Consider the following 20,989-nt stretch of genomic DNA (forward strand, 5'->3'; position numbering starts at 1 on the left):
GGCCTGTGGGCAGGGACTTCCTCAGGGGCCTAGAGGAGGAGAACATGGGTGGACAACTTCCTGAACACAAGGGAGGTGTCCCTGAAGCCCCATGTATATAATGCCAGAGGCATTCACTCCAATTACATCTTAATAGCACTTACTGAGCATGTATTATATGCTGGTACTGTGCTAAATGCTTTATGTGTATTAACTCATTTAATCCTTGCAACAACCCTGTGGGGTGTTACTATTACCCTATTACCCCAGCTTTACAGATGAGGAAACTGACCTGGGCAGTCTGGCTCCAGAACCCATTCTCTTCATTGCATGCAACCCTGCCTCTCTTAATTCCCACAATGCCTTTCACAGAGCTCGGCACAGAGCAAGTGCTCTGGAAATGTCTGCTATGGTGAAACAAAGCCTCTGTGAATTAGATCTACCAGAATCTGATGCTATGATTTCAACTGATTCGGGGTGCTCTTTCAAGAACTGGCTCATGGTTTCTGCCGGGGCTGCGTCCTCACCCAGGTAATGTCCGCATCATTGTGTTCAATGCTAAATCATCCAGGCACTGTCTGCAAAGAGAAGGAGCCCCCAGCCCCTGCTCCCCTTCCTCCCGGGACTCTGCAGCTTCCGGCTTTTGTCTGTCTGGTTGCCTTCCGTCCTCGCCCAGCTCTCCGGCTCATGCGTCCCTCCTGGGACCTATTTCAGAACCTGTCTTAGTGTTACAGTCCTCAGAGGACCATCTCATGCAATGCGGTGCACCTGGAAGGGGAGGACAGGGTTATCCCCCCAAAGCTAAGCCCTGTGGGGGACTGTTCAACCTTTCCCTGTCTTGGGACTTGTAAAGCCCCTAGAAGAAAATTCCCACTGTCTGGAAGGCAGAACTTGTTACCCTGTGGGAATTCCAGTTCCCACCGGCTCCTTGTTACCCTGTGGGAAGCTCACAAAACGGGACAGGCTCAGCAGACAGTTTTGGTAACAGCGGACACTGGCGGCTGAGCCGAATGCCGGCTTAAAGTCACCTGATTTGAGTTCCAGATCTGCTGATAAACATTCATTCATTCATTCGACAAATATGTATTGCATGTGTTATGTTCTCAACACTGACGTGGGTGCTAGAGAATCAGCGCAAAGCTGAGGGGTCCCTGTGAAATCCCTGTGAGACCGTCAGGAGGTCAGGTGTCCTCTCTGAACCTCAACCTCTTTCTCTTGTATGAAGATGCAAGATCTCCTGCAAAGTCCTAATCCCCACCTCTAGCTGAAAGGCATCCTGGATGGGGCTCCCGGTGGCTCAGATGGTTAAGCATCTGCCTTCGGCTCAGGTCATGATCCCAGGGTCCTGGGATGGAGCCCCGCGTCGGGCTCCCTGCTCAGCAGAGAGTCTGCTTCTCCCTCTCCCTCTGCTCCTCCCCCTCTTTGTGCTCTCTCCCCCCGCCCCACTCTCTCTCTCAAATAAATAAATAAAATCTTAAAAAAAAGAGAGAGAGAAAGAAAGGCATCCTGGAGCCACAAAATGAGCACTGGAAAGAGAGTCAGGATGTGGCCTTGGGCTGAGTGCCCCTGATGAGGTCATTTCTCTGGGCCTAATTTCTCGGTCGGGAGGTTGAGAGGGCTGCTCTGCAGGATTTCAAGAACCCGTCTAACTCTGTGACTCTCCAGTTCACATATTTTAGGATTCCAGCATGGGAATAGCCTGTGACTCCAGGAATGGACATCCTCCCGTTCTGGGGGCAAATCTCCTCATTCTGGGATGCTTTCCATGGCGCAAAGCAGCAGAGAGGAGCTTGCTTCTTGCCAGGTGAGAGCATGGAAGGGTATGGGGCACCTCCCGGGAGCTGCTCCCCCAGGATTTCCAGAATCACTCCATGTACCTTCCCCATCATGCTCTTAATCTCTGCAAATTTAGTGGCACGACCAGAAGCTGCCTAGAGAACATAGCTGACCCATCACCAATAAATCAGAAGCTCTCGGTGATGCTTCTGAATAAATGGTAGTCCCTCAGATTGGTGGGCAGGCGGGCTGAGGATGTTTAAGGTGTCTTGGGAGAGATTTAAACCCGCATCCTGCTTGGGTGGGGAGACATTGCAGAGAAGACAGGGAGCGTGGTGAGATCAAGAAGCCCCCAGAGTCACCCCTGGGTGTTTGGGCAGAACCAGACCTTAGCCTTTCCAGTCAGGGCTGGCTCTGTCTTGCCTGAAAGGAAAACGTCCTCCAGAGAGAGGGAAGAAAAGATGTCCCAGGGTTAAAGAGATGCCAAACCTCAATTAGAATCCCTGCTCTTTTAGGGGCTCCCGGGTGGCTCTGTGGTTAAGCATCTGCCTTTGGCTCAGGTCATGATCCCGGGGTCCTGGGATCGAGCCCCACATTGGTCTCTCTGTGGGCTCTCTGCTTGGCAGGAAGCCTGCTTCTCCCTCTCCCTCTGTTTATGTTCCCTCTCTCACTGTGTGTCTCTCTCTCTGTGTCAAGTAGAAAAAAAAAAAATCTTTAAAAAAGAATCCCTGCTCTTTTGAAAATCCCCTGCTTGGCCAGTTTTCCCATCTATAAAATGGGGATCCCAGTAAATTGGGACATGTCCTACTCCTTTTTTTTTTTTTTAAGTAAGCTCTATGTCCAGCGTGGAGCTCAGTAATGCAAGGCTTGAACTCATGACCTTGAGATCAAGACCTGAGCTGAGGTCAAGAGTCAGACACTTAACCAACTGGGCCAGCCAGGTGCCCCAACATGTCCTACTCTTGACCTTGCACTTTTTGGACCCTATTTCCTTTTCTGGCCCCATTTCATACAGAAAAGGAAATAGGCTCAAAACAGTGAAGTGACTTGCCTGATAGGTCTTGTAGAGAATAGGAGTTCAGTCCAAGGCCTCACCCCCCAACTCTGGGCCTTCTTTCCTGCAGTGGGAACCCTGGGTCCTATCTGGCTGCCTTTCCACTTTGGGGAGCTGAAACCCACAAGGAGAGCCCAGCTGCACCCCGCATCCGGGTGCCTCTGAGAGCCAGTGGCAGTGGGACGGTGTGAGGCCCATGGTCTTCCTACACACCCCCAGGTTCTGCATTCCATCCCCTTTGGCAACTCCGAGAAACAGGCAGGTGGGCAGCCCCAGGCCAGGCTGAAGATCCTTTGGAGTCAGTTTCTAGTGGGTACCATATCCAAGGACAACCCATGCCCTGCCAGGAGCTGTTGGGAAATTCTAGCCGACCCTGGGTCATGGGAAGCAGGCTCTGCTTGGACAGAGGTGAGGAACTGCAGTTAGGGACTACTTATACTGGGCCTTTCACTGACGTGGGGTCTCTGAGAGCTTCTAAGCATATTAGGCTCCCGACCGCTCTGCCTCAGAAGTCAGGAGACACAGATAGCCACCTCTGAGCTTTCACAACACTCTGCCCAGAGCCCAGGGTCTCCTTCATGCCTCCCATAAGGGCAAAATCATTGGTCCTTAGAGCTAAAAAACTGACCCAGTGTGATGGATTTTTAATATTTAAAAATGGTTTTTAAGACATCAAAGCCTTTCTTCAAACAAAATCTTACTCAAATTCCCAATTATGCAAAATAGATAAAGGGAGAACACAGTTGATGACTATCCCAGTCCCCACCCACCTGTCTGCCTCCTGCCTCCCAAGGCAGCCCCAGGGCCTGCCACAGAACCCTGGGCCTCAAGGAACCCAGTTTGTAAACCACTGCTTAGTCAGATGGGGAAATGGGCCCAGAAGGGAAAATGCATGGCCAGGGTTACACAAGGACATAGTGCAAGGGTGAGGCCCTTCCAGGAGGGCTGCTGAAAGCCCAAACAGGAGGCAGACAGCCCTTTCCCTCAGCCAAGTCAGAATCCGCTTCTGTGGATTTGCCCCCAAACCAGTATATTTCGGTTGCTTTGTTAGTTCGTGGTTATTTGATTGGTTAGTTGGCCTGTGTTTTGGTTGGGTGATTTATTAGTTGCTCACTGAATGGTTGAGTAGTTATTTGGCTGGTTGACTGGGTGGTAGATTAGCTGGCTAGTTGGATTATTAGTTGGTTAGTCGGTTGGTTCATGGTTAGTTGGTATTCAGTTACTTGACTGAGTGGTTAGTTGGCTAGTTGGATGGTCAGTTCACTGACTGGCTAGCTAGTCAATTACATGGTTCATTGTTTCTTAACTGTCTGGTTGAACAAATGAGTGAGTGGTTGCATTAGTGATCGCCTACAGTAGTGTTTTGGAGAAGGCTCTGAGACATGAGGCGCATATCTGATGGAAAAGGCACCATGCAGATGGTGAGACATGGAGAGAAGAGTGAGATGCACTCACAGACCTCAGTAAAAGTAGCGAAGTTGCTGTCTCCAGAGCTGGTTTGTCCACTTCTTGACCTGGGAGGTGAGTGGCTGAGCCAATGAGTATGAGTGTCCTATATAAACTGTAAAGCCCAGTACACAGGTCAGCGGGCCCCTTCCACTCTCTCAGGGCTCCCAGTGCCCCCTGGTTTCCTCCACCCCCTCCACCTCTTTACCCCCAAGCAACCCTGCTCTTCAATTCTTTACTACCCTGCGGTGTTGGTGATGGGTAACAGCTCAGTGTGTTTGAATATATGTATTTTTGAGAGAAGGAGCATTCATGGGAGTATTTCAGCCATCCTACAGCAGATGGCATTGGGATTGGAAGGAAAGATTCTTCTAGGACTCGGTGGTCACATCTCATGAACAGCACTTACTCAGATGAAAGGTAATGGTATAAGTCATGTAACCCTCCTGGTAAACTTCCATACTAAGCATCACTATAATCTCCATTTCAAAGATGAAGACCCTGAGACTCAGAGAGGCGCAGTGACCTAAGTTCCAACAGGTGGAGAGTGGGGGGCCCAGACTTGAACCCTGTCCCCCAAGGACAAGCACCACACTCTTGCACAGCCCCAAGATCGCTCGGGTATTGGAACCATAATGGGTCCTCCACAGCCTGCCCTTCTCCACCCCCACGGCTCCTTCTCCGTCCCCTTGGGGTTCTGGATGCCCATCCAGGTGCCAGTGGGGAGCCCCGAGCATCCCCCATCATCAGGCCAGGCGCAGCAGGCTACATGTGCCACAAGATGACCACCACCACAAAACCAGCACAGCGGGTCCATGGCTCCCAGCCCTGTCTAATGACCTCTCAACTCAGTTCTGAGGCCTCTATCAGTTAATAGGAAAATTCCCAGCTGGGGCCACTCTGTGCATTTATTTGCAAGATCAATGGCAAGTACAAAATTGCTTCTTCACTTTGGGACAGTCAGGGTAATCTGGAGACACCTGTGTGACAGTCCTATAAATATTCCTCGAGGTCACTCCTGCCTTGTGCTACACCTTTTGTGATCAGAATGCAGTATTTTCCTGCCCGTGCTTTGCAAGGCTAAGGGGAACAGGCCAGTGGATAGGCCCAATTGTATAATTAAGAGGAATTTCAGTCTCCTCCCTCCTCCCCTCTCCATTTGTCCTTCCCAGGGATGTGGGAAGAGAAGATACTTCAGGGGGGCCACAGGTCAATTTCTTCTGAGACCAGCTTTAAAGATTTAATAAATTAATAATAATAATACATTAAGTCACCTATATTGGGGGCTGCCTAAGAGCCAAGCCCTTCATTCATCTCACTTCATCTTGGCATCAGCCCTATGAGAATGAAATGGTTATTATCCACATTTTGCAGATGAGAAAGCTGAGGCACAAGATCCCATAGCAATTTAGTGGAGGAGCCTGGACTTGAACCAGCACTGTCTGACACCAGAGCCTGAACTCTTCACCACAGTCCCCATAATAGGTGCTCCACGAACCTGACTGACCCTTCCTTAGGGGAGGTACAAGATAGTCTGTGGTCAGGACTAAATGAGGAAAGTAAGCCTTGGTAGTCTCCAGGGCCTGAACCCTTTGAAACATACCCTGCCTTTGGGCCTCCCCATTCCCATTCAAGCCCCTGTCTCAGCTGCCCGATGGTGGAGAGCTCAAACTCCGGGTCAGGCAGGAGGTTTCAGCCTCAGGCCCCCCCCCAGTTTCCAGCACTATGACCTTGGAACTTCTCTGAGCCTGTTTCTCCTCTATAAAAATGTCAAGCAAGGTGTGCTTGTTTTCATGTTCTGCTAAGTCATAAATGCTCATGATTAAAAAAAAAAAAGTTCCAAACATACAGAAGAGGAAAGCCTTTCTCGAACCCCTGTCCTCACCATCTTCCACATTCTCCTCCCCAGATGTAACCACCCTTACCAGTTTCTTACGCATCCCTCTCCAGCAGCCCAAATGGAACTTTCCAGTGATGGAGACATTCCACACCTGCGATCTCCAAAACCCTGGCTACTGAGCATTTGAAATGTGGTTAATGGGATGAAGAACTAAATTCTGGGTTTTGCTGGATTTGAGTTCATTTACATTTACATAGTGGCACGTGGCTAGTTGGCTGCCACACTGGAGATCACAAGTCTAGAGACCCTGATAACTAACGTTCATGGAGCAATGACTATGTGGCAGACCCTATCCTAAGCACATCCATGTATTGTTAACTCCTAGTTTTGTGTAAGAACCCCATGAGTAGGTACTATATCACCTTTTTTCTCTCTGGAGACACTGAGGCACAACAAGATTAAGTTCTCAAGAGGTCACTCTCCCAGGACTTGGAAGAGCTAGAATCTGAGCCCAGGCTGTCTGACTCCAGAGCTGAGGATCTTAGCTACTGTGACTCGGGAGCCGTTACAACCACATGAGCAGCTTAAATGAGACTGTGTACAACGAGCTTACCACATTGCCAGGCACAGAACAGGTCTTAGGAACCTACCCCAGCCTACCCTAAATCAGGTTCATTTTCTCCCTGCTCTCTGTTTAGGCCCGACTCACCCCCACCCTTGGGCCCTCGCTCATGCTGTGCCCCCTTTCTAGAATGCTCCCTTCAATCTTTCCACTTAGCCAAATCCCACCCAGTGATCAGGCACCAAGGATGGAATAAACGGAATCAGAGGCATGAGTTGGCCTGGGCAAGACCTGAAGAAGTCGGGGGTGTGGGGGAACTGGTCACAGAACTCAGAGCGGACTGTGGAACAGCCCTGCTGCTGGCCAAGCCACCAGCCAGCAGAACAGCAAGCAGACAGACATCAGTAGGGTGTAAGCTGCATCTTGGAGAGCAGTGGGAAAGGAGATTAGGTGAGCAGGGCTGGGACAGGACGTAAGAGTTTTGACTACCAAATATTAATTTAGATCTGATTTAATAAGTGGTAAGAGGCTGATGTTGATATAGTCATGCGTTTAACAAACATTTATTAAGTACCTACTTAACTGGTCAATAATCACTGGGGGCCGCCCATGGGACTGTCCTAAAGACAAACTGGACTTTCTGGTCCACCTCCTCAGTGTTGCCTTTTCTGAGCAGCAGAACACACAGGGGCAAATCTTTAAGTTTTTTACCTTTGTCCTGTTAACAGGTTCTTTGTACATGAATCTACTCAACACCCCATAAAAAAAGTTAAAAAACAGTATCAGAATCCCATTTCACAGATGGCCAAGCAGAGGCTGGGGACGTGGAGACAATTTGTCCAAGGCCCACTTGACCTGTTAGTGGATGCGCTGGAATGAGCACGCAGGCCCCAGTCTGGATCTCTTTATCCTGTGTTAACTGTTCCCTTGCAGGGCACAGAGGTCTGTAAATTCCATCTGCCAGGAGGGGGCTCGCCAGCCAGAGGCATCTGGCATCTCTGGCACCAGCTCAAAGGGCTGCCTTCCCGCTATGGTGGGAAGGAATCCTTTTGCTTGGCATTCCACCTGCCATTTTCCACCTGGGTGGGTTTTAATCTTGCAGACAACAGATATCTAAGCATCCCACCACCCTGGGGAAAACAAAAGCTCAAAGTGGCCCAGGAAGAAGGGGCTGAGGGCTATGCTCTGTGCCTGGGCACAAAGGGGCTGTCATGCTCAGGATCCAAGTGACTGAGAGACAGAGCATCCCACACAGAGCCTCTGAGGGGTGAGGAGAAGCAGAAGCAGAGAGGGCAGTTCCTGGATCCCATCTGTCTGCCCACTGGAGGAGGAGGGTGGGTCATCCCTAGGTACCTGGGAAGAACCTCCTGCTGTCTTGCTTCCCACTGGGCCTGTCTTGCTTCCCAAGAGTGGGCCTGTCTGTCCTCATAACAGTGCCTCTTCCTTCCCTGCCTCAGCTCTGCGTCTCAGGGGCTATGTTTCCCAGGCTTCTGGGTCAGCTGGATTCTGTCTGGATGCCACCAATGAGAGCTTGGGCAGGAGATTTGCAGATGTGGGGGAAAGGAAGGAGCCAGGGCATTTCTCCCCTGTCCTCTGATCTGGGTGTGAGTCTGACAGTGTTGGACTCCTTGGTGGCATCAGTTTCTCCTGGATAAGCCCACTGTAATTCCAACTTCTGCCAGGTGCCCCCAGGCCCCAGGGTGCTCGTAACACCACACCCTCCCTTGTTTCTCCAGCCCCGGGTGGGGGGGTGGGGTGGAGATAGCAGCTTCCTGCTCTTGCTAATCTCTGGGGTGTCTCCTGTCTTTGTTTGGGTTACCCTCAAGGCGGATCCTGAAACAAAGACTGGGGTGTATGCAGTTTATTTGGGAGGTGGTTCCGGAAAACAAGTAGGGGAGGGAGTGGGGAAGTGAGATGGGGAAGGGATACAAGCTAAGAAAGGGTGTGTGAGTGACCTTGACGGGCAACTAGGCTCAGTCCCACTGGAGCTTTTCTGAGAATCCTTGGGAAACTTACCTCAGAGTCAACGCACTGGAGGAATGAATAAGAAGCTATGTCATTTATCTACTCAATTCCATCTCCCTTGTTTGAGGGGTGCCCCTGGGGTGTTAACTCTCATACCTCCAGACTGCACCTGCAAGCTCCCAAGTCTGGGAGGAAGATCTCACTCAGAGGAGCAGAGTTGCGTGGGCTGCAGGTGGAATGGAAAAGATACCACAAAAGAGGATGGACAGAGGGCCAACGAACACGTGAAAGATACTCAACAGCATTAGCCACACACCAATAAAACCACAATGAGAGAACACGGCCTACCCGCCAGAATGGCTAAAGCGGGGCAGGCTGATAATGCCAAGTGTTAGTGAGGACGTGGGATGACTGGAACTCTTATCCACTCCTGCCAGGAGTTGTGAGAATGGTACAACCACTTTGCGAAAATATCGGTCTGTTTCTTATCAAACTAATCAAGCAGTTCCTCTAAGGTGCAGCCGTCGCTCTCTTAGGTATATACTCAAGAAATATAAAAACACGTCCACACGAAGACTGGTATGCAAACGTTTGTTGCAGCTCTGTTTATACTAGACAGAGACTGGAGACATCCCAGATGTCCCTCAGCAGGGGAATGGATAAAGAAATGGTGGCATATTCATATTCAACAGGACACTACTCAAACATAAAAATGAACAAATGATTAATACATGCGACAACGCGGATGAATCTCAAAAAACAAAGAATGCTCCTGGAAGAAGCCAGACACCAACTGGATGATTCCATCTATGGGAAACTCTGGGGAAGACACAACTAATCCACGATGCTGGAGGTCAGGATAGGCATTGACTGGGAGCAGAGATGGTACTGGCTGGAAAGGGAAATGAAGGGGAAAACTTCCAGATTAGGAATGTTTCATATCTTGATCTGAGTGATTGGTCACACCATGCTCACAAAGGTAAAAATTCATACACTTAAGATTTTGTGCCTTTTATGTAAAGTACACACCTTCTAAAAATATAAAATAATACGAATGAGGAGCTCGATTCTTAAAAGCTCTGCTTCAAGCCCTGAGCTGGCCGCCAAGGATGACTGCAGCTGGGGTCTCTGGCCTCATTAGGGGAAGGGGAGGGAAGGCCCAGGCCGGGCTGAGCCTCTGGAGTGCCAGTGCAGAAAAAAACACTCGCTCCCGTCAGTGACTTATGATTAAGAATTTTCCTCCTGGCCTCTGAGTGTTTTACTGGCTCATCCATCAATCTGTCAGGGCGGCCGTCAAGGCAAGAACAGCAGAAAACTAACAGCTCACACCCAAACAGCCTGAATAATTCAACGCCTCTGGACACTGGGAGCGTGAAGCTAAATTTTTTTATTTCTCAGGCTCTGCAGTTTATTTTCATGCCCCTGGAGGCTCAGAGAGTGGGCATGGGACTTCCGTGGATCAAGAGAGGATGGGCCAAAGCCATAGAGCTGGGGTATCCCACCCTGATGTCTGGGGCAGGACAAGAGACCCAAAGCAGGGGTGAGGCCAAGTGGGGGGCCTCTAAACAGTGGGGAGAAAGAGTGGGCACTGGAGTCGCAAGGCTTAAGATCTGGGTGAGCCACTTCTCAGCGGGGTGGTCCTGAGCAAGTCATTCACGTCTGTGAGCCTCAGTTTCTCTGGCTACAAGATGTCATGAGGACAGGACATTTACATGGTACTTACTTTGTGCCCAGTCCTGTTCTGATCACTTACATATATTAACTCATTTAATACTCAAACATCCCTATGTAGTACGACATCGCCCCCATCATACAGATGAAAGAACTGAGGCCCAGAGCTTTTCCCAAGAAATCAAAGCACCTATCTCATAGGATGAGGATTTGAGGAGATAGATCTCACAGATCCCTGGCATGCAGGAGGTGCTCAGGAAAACATACCTTCTGCTATTGTTATTATTAAAATATCTCTCAGGGTCATTATCTGGTTTGAGTAAGACAACAAACACATGGGGTTGATGGCACTGTGTAATCATAGTTGAGGAGACTGAGGCACAGACAGGTAAAGTGGCTTGCCCAAGGCCATACACATTAACCTGAAAGACACTGCTCAGGGGGCGTCTGGGTGGCTCAGTTGGTTCAACACCCGACTCTAAGTTCAGGTCATGATCTTAAGGTCATGCGATCAAGCCCCACGTTGGGCTCTGTGCTCAACGGGGAGTCTGTTTAAGATTCTCTCTCCCTCTGCCCCTCCCCACCCCGCTCTCTCTCTCTCTTTTTCAGATAAATAAATTAATTCATTAATATCTTAAAAAAAAAAAGACACTAGGGCGCCTGGGTGGCTCAGTTGGTTAATCATCTGTCTTTGGCTCAGGTCATGATCCCAGGGCCCTGGGATCGAGCCCCATGTCGGGCTCCCTGCTCAGCGGCAAGCCTGCTACTCCTTCTCCCTCTGTCCCTGCTCATGCTCTCTCTCGCTATCTCTCTCTCTCAAATAAATAAATAAAATCTTTAAAATAAATAAATAAAAATAATAAATAAATTTTAAAAAATAAAAAGGAGATTAAAAAAAAGACACTGCTCTGTCCTCAGACCCACCTCAGCTCCCTTTATGAAGCTGTTGAGACTGAGTCCCATAGCCTATAGGCCAAACAGACCCCCCAAACACAGACTTTCCTTTCAAAAGAATGACCTGGATTCAAATCCTCCATCTGCCACTCCCCAGTTGTGTGACTGAAACAGGGTCCTTCACCTCAGCTTTCTGGGCTGTGAAATAGGATGAAATGATCAATTACATGGGGATCAAGAGCAAATTTGGGTGACAGAGAGTGACCCTAGACTGCCACTTACCAGCTGCAGAACCTTGGACATGCTGACTTCTCTGAGCCTCAGTTTCCCCATCTGTAAAATGGGGGATTCATAGTCCCAACCTCATAGGGTGGTCCTGCGGATCCCATGAGGTAATATAGGAAAGGGCCTGAGCCCAGGGCCAGGCACCTGAATAAGGGCTGCCATTAGCATCACTCCCAGAAATTCCTGACTGCCACCATCATGTTTGCAAAGGATCTTGGAAGATGAAGAGCTGGCCTGAGAAATAGGGAGGTCTGCCCAGCTCCCTTCTCCCCAACCTAGAAAAGATTTGTGACCTCCAGGAAGGGGTGAGCTACCAACACCAACCCTCTGGGCTCTTTGGAGGTGGAAAACAGTAGGGAACTTCTTGATTTATGCAACACTGCAAGGGCCTGAGGGATGCTCACCCAGTCCTGGCAATGGGTCACATGAGTGGATAATGCACTGGGTGGCACTTTCAGGATTTCTGAGTCAGAAGCCATTCTGATAGGGGACAAATATCCTTGTGGTTGCAGCCCCCCTGAGCCCCCAGGGCTGGTCTATTCCCCCTGTATCCATTAGCTACTTATTGAACATTGAGGGTGAGCCAGACCCAGGACAAGTCAGACAAGGAAGTTCCCAGCCACCACGGGGCTCAGGCATGGGTTTCTTTTGTTCAGAAGCTAATCACTTTGGGGTGCCTGAGTGGCTCAGAAGGTTAAGTGTCCGACTCTTGATTTTGGCTCAGGTCATGATCCATGATCTCAGGGTCCTGGGATTGAGCCCCGTATTGGGCTCTGCGCTCAGCGAGGAGTCTGCTTGTCCCTCTCCATCTGCTCCTCCCCACCCCCTGCTCATGCTCTCTCTCTAAAATAAATAAAGTAAATCTTTAAAAAAAGAAGAAGCTAATCACTTTGGGGAAACCAAGGCAGCTCAGTGGCTCTAAGGCTTCTCTCTCAGGACAAGGTGGAGAAAGCTAAGACTCCCAATGATCTCCTGGGAAGAAAGAGTCCAGAATGATCAAACCCTCCCTCCTCGGGAAATACCAGATAATTCCTCATTACTAGCTCCTCCTCTCCCTAGCAGAAAGTTCTGGTGAGGAGTAAAAGGAAGGAAGCTCTAGATCAATGGTTCTCAAACTTGAATAAACATCAGAATCGCATGGAGGGCTTTGTAAAACACAGATTGCCGGGTCCACCTCAGAGTTTCTGATTCAATAAGTGTGGGGAAGCACCTGAAAATGTGCATTTCCAACAAGTTCCTAGTGATGTTGCTGCTCTGGTGACCCCACTTTGAGAACAACAAATGTGGATGAAAGACAAGAAAAACGGAGTTAAAATTATAGCCTTGCCATTTCCTGGCAGTGTGACCTTACACGATCTCCTGGGCCTCTCTGAGACCCAGTTTCTTCATTTCAAAATGGGGTAAATAATGTCCACTTGGCAGAGTTAAGATCAGGGGCAATAAACACTGATACTTAGTAGGCCCTCAATAGAAGGACACCCCAGGTGACAGTTTCCTCAAGATAGATTTTTTTTTTTAGAGAGAGCACGAACCGGGGGTGGGGGGAGGGGTAGAGGGAGAGAGAGAATCTTAAGCAGATTTCACACTCCAGCGCAGAGCCGGACACGGGGTTCAATCTCACAACCCTGAGAGCATGACCCGCGGTGAAATCAAGAGTTGGACGTTCAATCGACTGAGCCACCCAGGCGCCCCCTCCAAGATAGATTAAAAATAATGCTTTCAATGAAGACCACCACCAACAAAATACCCTCCTGGAATCCATTTTTCTGAACTAGTGGTTTCACAGAGCAATGTTCCATGAAGTCAGAAGTGAGAGCCAGGGACTGCAGAACTCACAGGAAACTCTCCGACATCACACTAAGCAGAATGGATGCCCAGATTTGTCTGTGCACACAAAACAGTGTTAACCTAAAGAATCAATTAACTCCCTGGCAGACAGGCCGTCTTACCCCAGGGCACCCAGCGAGGGCCTGCCCACCCCAACTGCCCTGAGCGCCGTGGGAGCAAATCTTCTAAGTCCTTTTCTTTCTAGTGCCGGCGTGATTAAGGACAAGATGCGCCACAGAGCTTCTCAATCAGGGGGCAACTCCATTAACAATCCTCAGATGGCAAAACGTCATTGGCCATGTTTTCCTGGGCAGGGAGGGCCCCAGGTAAATAACACCTGCACTTCATAAGCTGCAGGTAAATGATGTTCTGTTGCAAGGTCATCTTTTATTACAACGGCAAACCTGAGCTCTGGGCCTCAGTTTGATCTTCCCACTCTGATGTTGTATAATGCTAATTACAACAGTCTGAGGTGAAATCAGGAACAGGGCTCAAAATGGGATCAAGAAAGGCTGGAATTTGGACAAGCTGTAGGACCGAGCTAGGAGGGCAGGTCCACTTCAGCACCACAGACAGCGCCAAGCAGCAGTGCTTCTCTGGGGGAAAATTATTTGAATCTGTGTGAGGACCAAGGTATATATAATAGTAACATTCACATTGTAGTCTAAGTCAGGCTTCCCCAACCTTGGCACTATTGACATTTTGGGCCAGATAATTGTGGAGGGCTGTCCTGCACAATGTAGGGTGTTTAGAAGCATCCCTGGGCTCTACCCACTCCACCCCCAAGTTGTGACAATAAAAAATATCACCAGCCATTGCCTGATGTCCGCAAGGGGACAAACTCATCCCTTCTTGAGAACCACTGATCTAAGTGAATAGCACTCCCTGGAGTTGTACAGTGTACATCCATGTACATCTGAGACTACATTCATAGTCCCAATCCTCAAACTGCCTCAAACAGGACTTAAAGAGCCCTCTTCTCTCTTCTGGTAGGAAGTGGTAAATGGGTTAAAAAACAGGTAAGCAAGTAAAATAAGTAAATAAAATAAAGACTGTAATAAGTGCCATAAAAAAAAAAACAGGGGGATGTAATCAAAAGACAATGAGAGAACATGTGCATTAGACAAGGGAAGCCTCTTACACTGTCAGTGGGAAAGCAACCTGGTGCAGCCACTGTGGAAAACAGTCTGGAGGTTCCTCAAAAAAATTAAAAAGAGCTACCATATGATCCAGCAATTCCACTTCTGGGTATTTATCCGAAGAAAGTGAAAACACTAACTTGAAAAGATATACACACCCCCATGTTCATTGCAGCATTATTTACAAGAGCCAAGACATGGAAATAACCTAAGGGTCCATCAATGGATGAATAGATAATAAAGTGTGGATAAGAAAATTTTTTATGTATAAATAAAATTATTATTCAGCCATTAAAAGAATGAAATCTTGTCATTTGCGACAGCATGATGGACCTTGGGGGTATAATACTAAGTGAGGGTATAATACTAAGAGACACAGAATGACAAACATTGTGTGGTCTCACTTATATATGGAGTCTAAAAACAAAATAAAAAATAAGTTCATGGATACAGAGAATAGATGGGTGATTGCCAGAGATGGGGGGTGGAGGGTGGTAGGAGAAATGAGTGAATACAGGGGGTCAAAATGTACAAACTCCCAGTCATGAAATAAAGTCATGGGGATGTGATATATAGCATAGTGACTATAGTTAATAAAACTGTATTGTGTGTTCAAAAGTTGCTAAGAGAGTAGATCCTTAAAGTTATCATGAGAAAGAAAAAGATAATGGGAGAACATGTATCACTTTAAATAAGGTGGTTGGGAGGGGCTTCTCTGAGGAGGTGACACCTGAACTGACATCTGAAGGATGAAAAGGAACCACCTGTAGGACTATGTGGAGAAGTGCATTCCAGGCAGAGGAAACAGAAAAACCAACAGCTCAGATGCTGGAAAGAGCCTATCCTGTTTGAGAAATTGTAAGGAGGCCAGTGTGGTTGGAGCAGTGTGAGGTGAGGGGAATAGGAGGTAATGAGGCATGAGCAGGAGACAAGGATCTGACCATTCAGAGTCTTGGCAAGCAGGTTGTATTTTAAACTAAATCCTTGGGAAAAAACCTAAGTTTCTAATGAAAGGCTCCCCCACCTGCCCCTGTGTCCTGAAACTCATAGACATAAACCTCAGGCTTTCTCCACTGTGGACAGCTGCATGAGCTCTGGCCCAGCCCACATTTGCAGCTGAAGGTGAGGCCAATATCTGTTGGACTGCTCTTCAGGCTTTTATTCCCCCTCTTCTTTTCCAAAAACTAGCAGTGTTTCTTTTTTTCTTTTAAAAGACTTTATTTATTTATTTGACAGAGAGAGAGAGGGCGCACAAGCAGGGGGAGCAGGAAAGGGAGAAGCAGGCTCCCCACTGAGCAGGGAGCCTGACACAGGGCTTGATCCCAGGACCCTGAGATCATGACCTGAGCCGAAAGCAGATGTTTAACTGACTGAGCCACCCAGATGCCCCACTAGTAGTGTTTCTACCACTTATGAAAGGTCCCCATATTTCTAGATCAAGGAGATGCAGCACATTCCACAATATCCAGGGAACAAGGTTTGCCCACCCTTAAGCATATATCTTGCCATAGATCCTAAGTTGTTAGTAAGCATTTGAGAGCATCTTGTAACTTAGTAAGATGGTAGGGTGTGGGGAAGGAGAGACAAAATAATAATTTCCTGAGGATTTATGACCACATAATTTAGTTTTCCTGCCTGGATCTTTGTCTCTTCCCCCAGTGGCAAACTGTGCTAGCCACTCTCCAAGATGGCTCTTGTGTAGTCCTCTCCTATGCTGAATAGGGCTGACCTGTGTAACCACCAGGATACTGCAGAAATGACAATGTGTGAGTTCTAAGGTTAGGCCATTTTAAAAAATGCAGTTTCCACCTTGCTCTCTCCTAGATCACTCTTGGGGGAAGGCAAGCTATTCTGTGGTAAGGGTCCTGAGGCAATCCTGTGGAGAAGTACAGATGGCAAGGAGCTGAGGTCTTCTGCAAACTGCCAACACCAACTTGCCAGGGACATGAATGAGCCATTTTGGAACTAAACCCTCCTGCCCCAGTCAAGCCTTCAGATGACTGCCGGCCCCAGCTGACATCATGACTGCAACTTCATGAGAGACCCCAATCCAGAACCACCCAGCTAAACTGCTCCTAAATTTCCAACCCACAGAAGCTGCAAGATAATAAATGTTTATCATCATTTTTAAAAAGATTTTATTTATTTTTTTGAGTGAGAGAGCATGAGTGGGGGAGGGGCAGAGGGAGAGGGAGACAAGCAGACTCCCCACTGAGCAGGGAGTCCAACATGGGGCTCAATCTCAGGACCCTGAGATCATGACCTGAGCCAAAGTCAGACACTTAACTGACTGACCCACCCAGGTGCCCCAATGTTTATCATCATTTTAAGGCTAAGTTTTGGCATAATTTATGGAGTGACAATAGAGAACTAATACAAATTTCCCAAAGCATGTAACTCATTTCTTGGAACAAACTGAGGCTTAGTAAAATAAATACCCAATGTTATTATTACTAGAAAGGAGCTTTGCCCTCGAACAATACAAGACGAATCATTCTCCTCTTGCACATCACTATAAGCGTCAAGAAGAAATAGATGTCATCTGCAACATTCTGCCTGGAAATCTCCTTATCTAGATCACCCAGTAGATTACATACATTATCCAATTTCCGTGTTACCCCAGGGGAAAGCATCATACTAAACTCTCTGCTACTATATAAGAAGCATCCCCTTCCCTCTGACTTATCATTTATTCTTGCATGCACTCACTCATCAAATCATTAACACTGTTCCTGGCAGAGGGAACAGCATGTGCAAAAACCTTGAGGTGACAGTGGGCAAAGCTTAGTGAAAGTGAAGACACTCTGCCTGAATCAGAGAGCATAAGGGGCTCCACAGAGGTGGAGAGAGGAGGAGCCAGATCCTGAAGGGCCTCATAGACCTTTAGCAGAAGTCTGGGCTTTATCCAGGGCAGTGGGGGGCCATGGAAGAGACTAAACAGAGGAGAGATAGATGCGCATCTTAGGAAGGCCACACTGGTGGCAGTGTGGAGCATGGTTGGGGGCGGGGGAGAACAGTATAGACCCAGCATGACCAGGTAAATGTGGTCAGCTTGGAAGGGTGAATGGCTGGAACGGTATGGCAAGGTGGACAGAGGATCCTGCCTTCAACAGCCATAGAGGGAGAATCAATTAAATTCTTGGCTGTAGGGGCGCCTGGGTGGCTCAGTCGTTGAGCGTCTGCCTTCGGCTCAGGTCATGATCCCAGGGTCCTGGGAGCGAGCCCCGCATCAGGCTCCCTGCTCCGCGGGAAGCCTGCTTCTCCCTCTACCACTCCCCCTGCTTGTGTTCCCTCTCTGGTTGTCCTTCTCTCTGTCAAATAAATAAAACCTTTAAAAAAAAAATTCTTGGCTGTAATTGTTTTTATAAATGAAAGCATAAGTAAAGGGGAGGTTGGAATTGGGGACTTTGGCCTTATGTCGATCTTCTTGTGTTCCCCCTCCTCCCAGGGCTCTACCTGGAGAGGCCCAGGGGACAGGCTGGCCTGGGTCACCCAACTCCCTCCAGCCACATGGCCAGGAAATAATTGCATTCATCTGCTCCCCAAGGCAGCCGACCCAGATGAGGAAGACCCAGAGGCGGGGCAGCCCCAGCGGCTGGAGGTGCTCCTGAGTTAATTGAGAGCACATGGGATGAGCTGCTGCTCTGTTTTCATCTCGATGGATCTAATTAGACAAGCAGCAATTGTGCTAAATGGACTGGCCCGGCAGACCGAGGCCACAGCTGGATGCCTGGGGACCCAAGCATGAGGCAGACCAACCTCTGCCAAGATAATTGTCTTTCTTGAAAGAGGCAGGGGTAGGGTGGCTGGGGCTTGTTGGGCACATGCAACAGAGAGAAATCAGATTTCCACGGACTCAGTTACAAAGTCATACCAGGTTCACCAAGATCTACGGAGTCTTTCCAGAGCTCCCACTAGGGGCCAGGCACTATGCCCGGCTCTGGGGACACAGCTGTAAGACAGACTTGTCTCTGCCCTCCTGGAGATTACATTCTAGCAGAGTGACAGATGTCACAGCCAAAGAATCACACACGAGATGAAATAATCATGGCCAAGCGGCGAGGGAGATTTCCCAGGGCCGTGAGGAGGAGACCGAGTGCCTAGTATGCACACATTTTAACTCATTTAATCATTACAACAACCCCATGTGGTAGGTTTTATTATTGGCAGTTCCATTTTGCAGATGAGGAAATTGAGGCCCAGAGAGAGGAAGTGACTTCCTCAAGGTCACCTAGCAAGGAAGTGGCGGAGCTAGGATTTGAAGCCGATGCTCCGGCTCTAGTATCCAGATGCCTAGTCACCACCTGGCAGAGGGCTGTACAAAGGCCCTACGGTGGGAAGGAGGGTGAGTGGTAGAAGAACTGCCAGGAGGCAGGGGACTGGAGGGCAGAGATGGGGGGAGGGGCAGGATACAAGCTGATGCTAGAAGGAGAGCTGGTGGAAGTTGGGGCCAGACCACTCAGGATGTGTGGGTTGTGTCAGGGACATATGTCTTTATTTTGAGGGCAATAGGGAACCACAGAAGGGTTTTCAGCAAGGGAGGGATGTAACCAACTTTAATTCTTACCCAACCCAGCAGAAACAGAAGGTCCGGAGCAGGACACACATTTGACAGATGAGGAACCTGAGGCCAAAGAGATAGGCTGGCTCAGGATGGGAGGATTTGGAGGTGCCACACCAACTGGGTGACCTTGGGCAAGCTCCTTGACCCCTCCGGGCCTCCACTTCCCTATCTGTAAAATGGGGACATAGGGTGATCATCAAAGACCATTTTAGCTCTGACCTGCTAAAATCACTTGGCTTCTTTCTTTTTCTTTTTCTTTTTTTTTTTAAGATTTTATTTATTTATTTGAGAGAGAGAGAATGAGAGACAGAGAGCATGAGAGGGAGGAGGGTCAGAGGGAGAAGCAGACTCCCTGCCAAGCAGGGAGCCCGATGCGGGACTTGATCCCGGGACTCCAGGATCATGACCTGAGCCGAAGGCAGTCGCTTAACCAACTGAGCCACCCAGGCGCCCCGGCTTCTTTCTTTTTCTTTGTGTTCTTCCTTCCATCTAATGGCATACAAAATCCCCACTAAGCGCTAGGCACTGTGCCGATTCCAGCCCCATCACTGGAGGAAGATCACTGAACATCACCTGCTTCTTTCATGTCCCTGCATTGTGCCCCAAATACAGGGGGTACCCTGCACCTGCCAAACTCACCCAGGACTCCCACCTAATGCCAGCCCCGTGCCACCCGCTCCAACAGCTGTGGCCACAGCAGGCCTTCCGTCTCCACTCTGGGATCATTTTTCCCTCTGATGAAAACAGATGGAGAGACTTGGAAGGAAACATAGCCCAGCCCCCACCCTGGAGCTCATGGCTCTGGGATGGGAGGAGAGCCAGAGCTAATTCCAACACCAGCTGCCTCACTTGGGCTCCAGGTTCCAAGGCCAGCTCCCTGGAGACTTTTCCTGCCTCTCTGCAGGCCATGGGAGCTCAGATTTTATTTCCTTGAGCTCTGATTGCTCCAAGCCCGGCTCCTCCTTTTTCTGGCACAGCACCATCTCCCTGGCAGGTGCACAGAGAAGCCTCAACTCAGCTCTTTCTCCAAGGACTTCAGGATGTGGACAAGGCCCTGCTGCCCTCCCCCCACCCTACCCCGCAGACCTCCATCCGCCCCAAGATCCAGGAACCACGGCCGCCACTTCCTCTGCAGACCCAGTTCAGAACTAATGCTGCTCAGAGGACAATTTGGGACAGGAATTGAGAAACAATTATAAACGGTTTAGAAATGTGCAAGCTCCTCATCCCAGGAACATCTTTTCCAGAAATGTCTCTCACAGAAATATTTGCCCTTGTACAATCATGTATCTGTAACTCAAAAATCCAAGAGGCTTTGAAAACTGAACATGTTTCCGAAAGTTTGGAGCCAACACTTGCTTGACAGCGAAACAGGCCCTGAACTAAAGGGCGGCCATCTACGGTGCTCACTGTGTCCCACTTAGTGGGGATATTTATGGGTTTCACTGAAGAATTTATTAGTGTGTTTGATTGTAAGGTGCCGCCCCGAGCCCTGCTAGTGGTATCATGTAGTGTGTGTGCTATATGTACCCTGTAATTTGTCTGAAATCCAAAACTCCTGAGTCCCAAAGCACAGGTAGCCCCGGAGGGTTTGGATAAGGGATTTGGACCTGTATTGGCAAAGAGTGGAGACAATCTAGAAATCCACCCATGGGGGACAAACAAACACCTTGGTGTCTGAACAATGGAATAGCAGTAACAACAGCAAGATCACAGCAAAACTTTCAGACAGGACCGGTCATTATCCCCATTTTGCAGATGAGAATACCGAGGCTCAGTGAGGATAGGTCACTTTCTCAAGGAAGAGGACTCTGCTGTAGAAAGAACAAGGTGGTGCTGGCGTGGAAAGAATGAGGAGATACGGCCAAACTGCGTTGTTGATTTTTTTTTTACGAAGGCAAGTTGTCTGACAATACAGTAAATCCATTACATATGTGTGTGCACATAATCTATACATATACAATATTGTGATATACGAGAGCAGTTT

The sequence above is a fragment of the Neomonachus schauinslandi genome, chromosome 14 (genome assembly GCF_002201575.2).
Source record: "Neomonachus schauinslandi chromosome 14, ASM220157v2, whole genome shotgun sequence".
NCBI lineage: Eukaryota > Metazoa > Chordata > Mammalia > Carnivora > Phocidae > Neomonachus > Neomonachus schauinslandi.